We start from the raw sequence: 6096 nt of genomic DNA on the forward strand, positions 1-6096 counted from the left end.
TCCTCTGCATACATCAGATGTTAAGTCACAAGTAACATCGTAGCCATCATAATAGTCCACAGTCACCAGCATACAGGTGGTTTGAGAAACTGGATGGTAATGCCGCTTGTCATGCCCCAACTGAATGCATTCAACAAATGAATTAGACTGATTCATGGAGCCTAACATCCCGAAGCAGAAATTTAGCTATGGGAGATACAGTAGTAGAGGGCTAGATCTCATGGTTTCTTAGTGTGCACCAGTAGGAAAGCACTGCTTTCCACCACCACATAAATATGACTGTGGCTATGGTCATCATTATATTCAATCAAGGCAAATTTGTAACATTTTCTCACAATTATTTATGCATTGCTGTGACAGAAAAAGGGCCATGCACAGGGTCTGCTCACTGCATCAAATCCTGCTGCAAGGGTTTGGGAACTGTGACAATTCGAGTTTTAAGAGATGTCAAATCCCAAAGACTTTTTCACAATTAGTGCCTATTCTGAAAAATATTTTACATACCAAAAAATCATTAGACCTCAAAAAAAGTTTCCAATCGCATCTAGGCAGTCGTCTGAATGAAAAGCTAGTGGACATCTGACAACTGTGCTATATTGTTTAAGGTGCACTGCTTCAGGTTTTTCAGCCATATACTGATATAAGCAAAGAGACTGGATGTTATATTTAAATTAGTGTTTGTGCACCACAAAATTTTTACCTTCCACTAAAATCCTTCCACAATCTGGCTGTAGCAGCTGCATGCTCGGACTTTATACTGTCACGACACTGGCACCTTCTTCTGCACTCCTATGGCCGGGTTGAGATGTACCAGATAATTAAGTAAACAACTGTAATAGGGACACGATTTAAAAATGCTTGTGTAATAAGGTGAGCAACTAACACTTGTTGTCATGCTAGATATAGTGCTCTGAATCCTTAAATTCATATGTTCTACTACAATGCAATGCTAGTTTGTGGCTGCGTGTCTTTCTTTGATGCTTCGGTTATTTTGGCATGTCGGTGCAAGTGTTTTTAGTATTTTACAGGAGTTGCACTCATTTCACAAAATAGACACGCATTCGTGCTCAACACGAGTTGCTACATGACAGCCAGAGTTAAAGGGGCTCCAATCCTGAATGGTTACCTTGGCAAACATTAAATTGTTTAAAGAATACCAGCGACTAAAACAGTGTTCAGTTAAGATTGCCATGACAGGTGTCTTGGTATTGGTGATAACTATATAAGTATATCAATTTTAACATTTATTTCTAATAAGTGACATGATGAGCCAAGATGAGGAAACTGAAAGCTTCAATCGCTTTGAATGCATAAGCTTCTCATTAACCCAAGATATGAACTATGTAGATATAAATATCCTACCCTAAAAAATTTATCACTCTCGAGTGGCACGAATTTATCAGACTGTGAGAAGGCAAAGATATTGAGCATATTTTAGAGATTTTTATGTGAAACACCATGTTTCATTACAGAAAAGAGACAAACTGATGGCCTTTGGTTCACTGATAAGCTTTTGTTTCAAGTCCAGGTTGTTTTATCCTCCAAAAGCACATTTCTGAAAGTCACTTGCATGTCCAACAAGTGAATGTAGCACTTGTTAGTCAGTTTGCAGGAATTTCGATTTTTCTTGCAATATCCCAGTGAAGAACAACATTTGCTGTCACCATATGAAACATGAGTTGCTACCACAGTGGTATTAATGTACATGACTAAGCTGTGAGAAAAAGCATCCCATAATAGAATGCATAATACTCTCTTTTACAGCATATAACTGCCATTCTGCTGAAACATGACGGCTTAGAAAATTAAAGAAATCAGCCTGAACTTTGAGCAAAGAAAATTCATAATGAAAGTATTGGGAGCGCAAACTAACGGGACACAAGAGAGAAAACAAACAAGCGCTTGTTTGTCTCCTCTCTTGTGTCCCGTTAGTTTGCGCTTGCAATACTTTCATTATGTATATATACCAGCTAGCCCACCTATCAACCCTTCTACAAAAAAAATTCATACTGAAGTGCATCTGGAATACTGAGAACTTAAGTGCAGAGACATTCAAAATAAAGTTTCAATAAGAGGAACTAATGTGGGTCAGAAGTGCTTGTTTGCATGTTAATTTTCAGAAGGAACTGCACAGAATGTCCAGAAAAACCATTCTGAAAGACCATTGTTCATCCAACAGATTTCAGCAATCTGTTTTAAAATCTGCTCATAAGCCACTTGTGAGGCTGGAGACCAGTAAACAAGTTTTGTCTAGGCCTCAATGGCCAAAACCTTGAACACTTTCAATAAATGGCTGGTTTTTGTATAAGTTCCAATTATACTAAATTTTGAAATTTTTCTGTGTCATTATATATATATGTTAGTGTATAGATTTCATTGGGACACCTTTTATGCTGCTGCGCTTGTACCAAAAAATTTTGTGATGAGGACTACATCTACAAGTAGAAGTATCACAGCCATAAAATTCAAACTGTGGTGGTTACAATGTTCTGAGTCAGCCTGCGACATCCGCAGCTGTTCGTGTTCCACCGATGGCCTAGTGGAGACCTAGGACTTCCTTTCAAACAACTTTCTGCTGATGTTTGTTTAAAGCTGTACTCTTTATCTACAGTGTACCTTCTCTGTTGGTGAGAAAATGCTGTCACCAGCAGTGAAAACTTCTGTAAAAAAGGCTTCCAAGAACATGTGTTGGTCAAGCACTGCAGTACAACTAGGGGCCTATGCAAAATTTTTTTTTCAGGGGCGAGGGTGGGGGTAGGGAGGCACCTTCTTGGTCTGAGAGGGGAGGGAGGAGGGAGACAAGAAAATAGTCACTCTGCACTATGCATGCCATGTCAAAAAGTTTCATACATTTTTAAGAGCACTGCTAGCACCACTGCTAGCACTGCTAGCACCACCAGAACTTCACAGGAGTACCCACTATGACAAAATTTCCTCCTTCCTGGAGCTTGCCCTAAGCAGCTACTTCTGCTTGACAGTGTCCTTTGCTCAATAAACCCTACGCTAAAAGAAGTACTTCCTCAGCTGATGCTGAAAAGGTGCAAGTGCAAAATGTGTTGCAAGAGCTGAAAGGTAGAGCAAAGAAGAAACATTCTGTAGGGGTGCTAAAGAAATAAAAAAATATATATATACATTATATTGCACGTGTAGTAGAGCTGGCACTGGTTTCTAGTTTTGTGTTCAAAGAGTGGCACTGTGCTTAGCATTTATTTATTTTAGGAGTGTTCCTAGGCTGCTTTGTTGTTGAAATTTATATTCTGAAGTTCTTTTAATGTGGATATGTTTTTTTCTACATATATTTTTATTTTCAATTTTCGGCAAACTGGCCAAAAAAATGGAAGGTTTTTCACACTTTCTTGCATTCCACAATTTTAGTTCTTGTTTTGCAGCACAGTTCTTGGGCATGAGATTTTGTCATCTTTGATTTACTGTGCTACGATATGTTTGCAGAGATATCCACAGTGGCAAAAAAGAACATGTTTTTGAGACCTATAAAACAACCATGTTCTCATAAAAACAAATGAGTTGAGCCATGCTGTACTTGGCTTACATTTTAAACTGATCATATGAAACAGTAACATTATTCTCTTTAATGGATTACTGCGGCGGCTGCATTTCCGATGGAGGCGGAAATGTTGTAGGCCCGTGTGCTCAGATTTGGGTGCACGTTAAAGAACCCCAAATGGTCGAAATGTCCGGAGTCCTCCACTACGGCGTCTCTCATAATCATATGGTGGTTTTGGGACATTAAACCCCACATATCTAACTATCTATCTTTTATGGATTAGAGGCTCTATGGTGTGACTACTAAGTCAACAGGCATCTCATAAAGAAATACATGAATTTTCTATGAGTACTTGCATAAGTACCAAAGTAATATATGGGCCTACAAGAAGCACTGTAGTGGAGAGCTCTGCATAAAGTATGGCTGCCTGATGTTTTTCTCTTACTCAGCCAAGTAGAGTTTTATCAAATGCATTCTGTCTGTACTGGAATGTGACTGCAGCAGTCACACATGCCTCCTGTTCTATACATTCACCCCTACACTGTTTCTTTTCTTAATGATATCATAAAAATAGAACGAGCATCTTTTCTGGCCTCATAACAGAGTAGTCATTGAAAGTGGTAGATTTTACTTTGAACTCTGTGCTGTAAAAGTTTTAACTGTGGAACAAAAGTGCAAGCATGCAAATATACAATTATGCCCTAAAGATTTACAGCAAGGTTCAAAAAATTTGGGAGAAAGAAAAATTATGTGTTGCATTAGTTCTTGCGAAACTTGAATATCTCAAGTGGCAAGAGTTTTCATTTTTTCATACTGATGATAGACTATGTGCACAGTGAAAACAGCAGATGTATCACACCAAAGTGGTGTTGCAATACTGGTAAAAGTCAATAAACGGATATGCACATTTCTTTGGTCTGTGATATAAGCTTGCATTTACGAAATCAAAAAAGTGAATATTTAGAATTTGTATTTAGCTAAAATACATATAAAACTGATGTGTGTGCCTGAATGTTCATAACTCTTTAAATAAAAGTAATTCATTCCAATTCCAGCAAAATGTGCTGTTATAAGCTTAGGAAGGCTATGTAATTTGTAGGCGCTTCATTGAAACCTATTTTCTTTTAATCGGAATGATTCCATACACACTGAAAAATCACTGTGACTAAAATTTTGTGCAATAAAAGTGGGCACACAACATTTTTAGCCATACAGTATTTCCATGCCATTTTATAACATAGTATATAACATGATATTATGAGCATTTGATTACATAAACTTTAGCACTAAGGTTTAGTGTGCTCTTCTACTGTAATAATAATAATAATAATAATAATAATAATAATAATAATAATAATAATAATAATAATAATAATAATAATAATAATAATAATAAATGGGGACATCCCAAAACCATGCAATAATTATGAGAAGTTGTGGAGGTCTCCAGGAATTTCAACCACCTGGGGTTGTTTAGTGTGCACCTAAACTTTAGTAATTGTCCACTGTCATTCTGTGAAAAGAAAATGACCTCAACCCTTTGCAACATCCATTATTATTGACAGTCTATAAAGGTGTCAGTTGCATAACTTGATGCCAAGAATCTGGAGCCTCAATTTAAAGGAACCAGAATTATTCGAATGAATTTTAGTTGAATTTATAGCAATCATTACAGTTACAACTAAATAATATCTTATTACTGTGCAACAAGTCATGCTCCATTTATCATAACTGACGAGCCACTCAAGTTACACACAATACTTATCTGCTAGTGGCAGGCATTCTTAAAAAAGTAAAAATATAATTTAGAATTTCTGCTGAAATGCACCACGTCCCAAGTTCATTTAAAACACTATACCTCCTTCAGCAAAGTATCATATGTTGCAAAATACTCCATCCAGAACTGACATAGGTAACAATACTTAGAGGCCCTGCAACACTTTTTTAAGTTACAATGGAAGTCTAAGTATTAGTGCATGATGCTCATGAATCACATTTCACAGAAAGGTTTAAGATACATCAAGTATGACCAGAGTTAAAGGGATGTGTTGCATGTTTCAAGCACCTTCTCTCTCTTTTCTAGTACTAGAGAGCACGCAGAAAGCTATGCTGGGAGGGAAATGACAAGAGAGCAAGAAGATGCATTCCTTTGTCAGCTTGCGCCGTGACCCTGAGAATTTAATTTTCTTCTTTTTTTTTTCTTCGAATGGGTGGCTTACTTTTGAAGTGATCTCAAACACAGGCACGTGGTGGCATCCTATGGCAGTCACAGCAGCTGTGCAGCTCACAATGCTTAAATGACCGCAGACTTGTGTGAATGACGCAGTAATTTGGGTATAGCATCATTTGTAGAGAAAAGAGAGAGCAATTTCTAGCTAACTTTGAGAATTAGTTGTAAATTCCAGCTCAGATGCTGCGCTATATTATTTGGCTGGCATGTTCTCGGGAGCCTCGAATACCGATTCGGCAGCATTTTCTGACCATGCTCAAAAGGTTTTGCAGGGCACCTTTACTGTGCCATTAGCTCAGTGTTCATAGTCTCTTTTTTGCCAATAATGCACAGAAATGACAAAAGTAAGTTGCATCTCCCA

At 37.6% G+C, this 6096-nt stretch overlaps 1 protein-coding gene across 1 annotated transcript in view; it reads right to left on the reverse strand.

Annotated features, from left to right (window-relative positions):
- Positions 1-6096, reverse strand: part of LOC142775976 (uncharacterized) — a 50081-nt gene that overhangs the window by 22955 nt on the left and 21030 nt on the right. The gene's annotated exons all lie outside the window — the stretch shown is intronic.

Source organism: Rhipicephalus microplus, chromosome X, assembly GCF_043290135.1.
Source record: "Rhipicephalus microplus isolate Deutch F79 chromosome X, USDA_Rmic, whole genome shotgun sequence".
Lineage (NCBI taxonomy): Eukaryota > Metazoa > Arthropoda > Arachnida > Ixodida > Ixodidae > Rhipicephalus > Rhipicephalus microplus.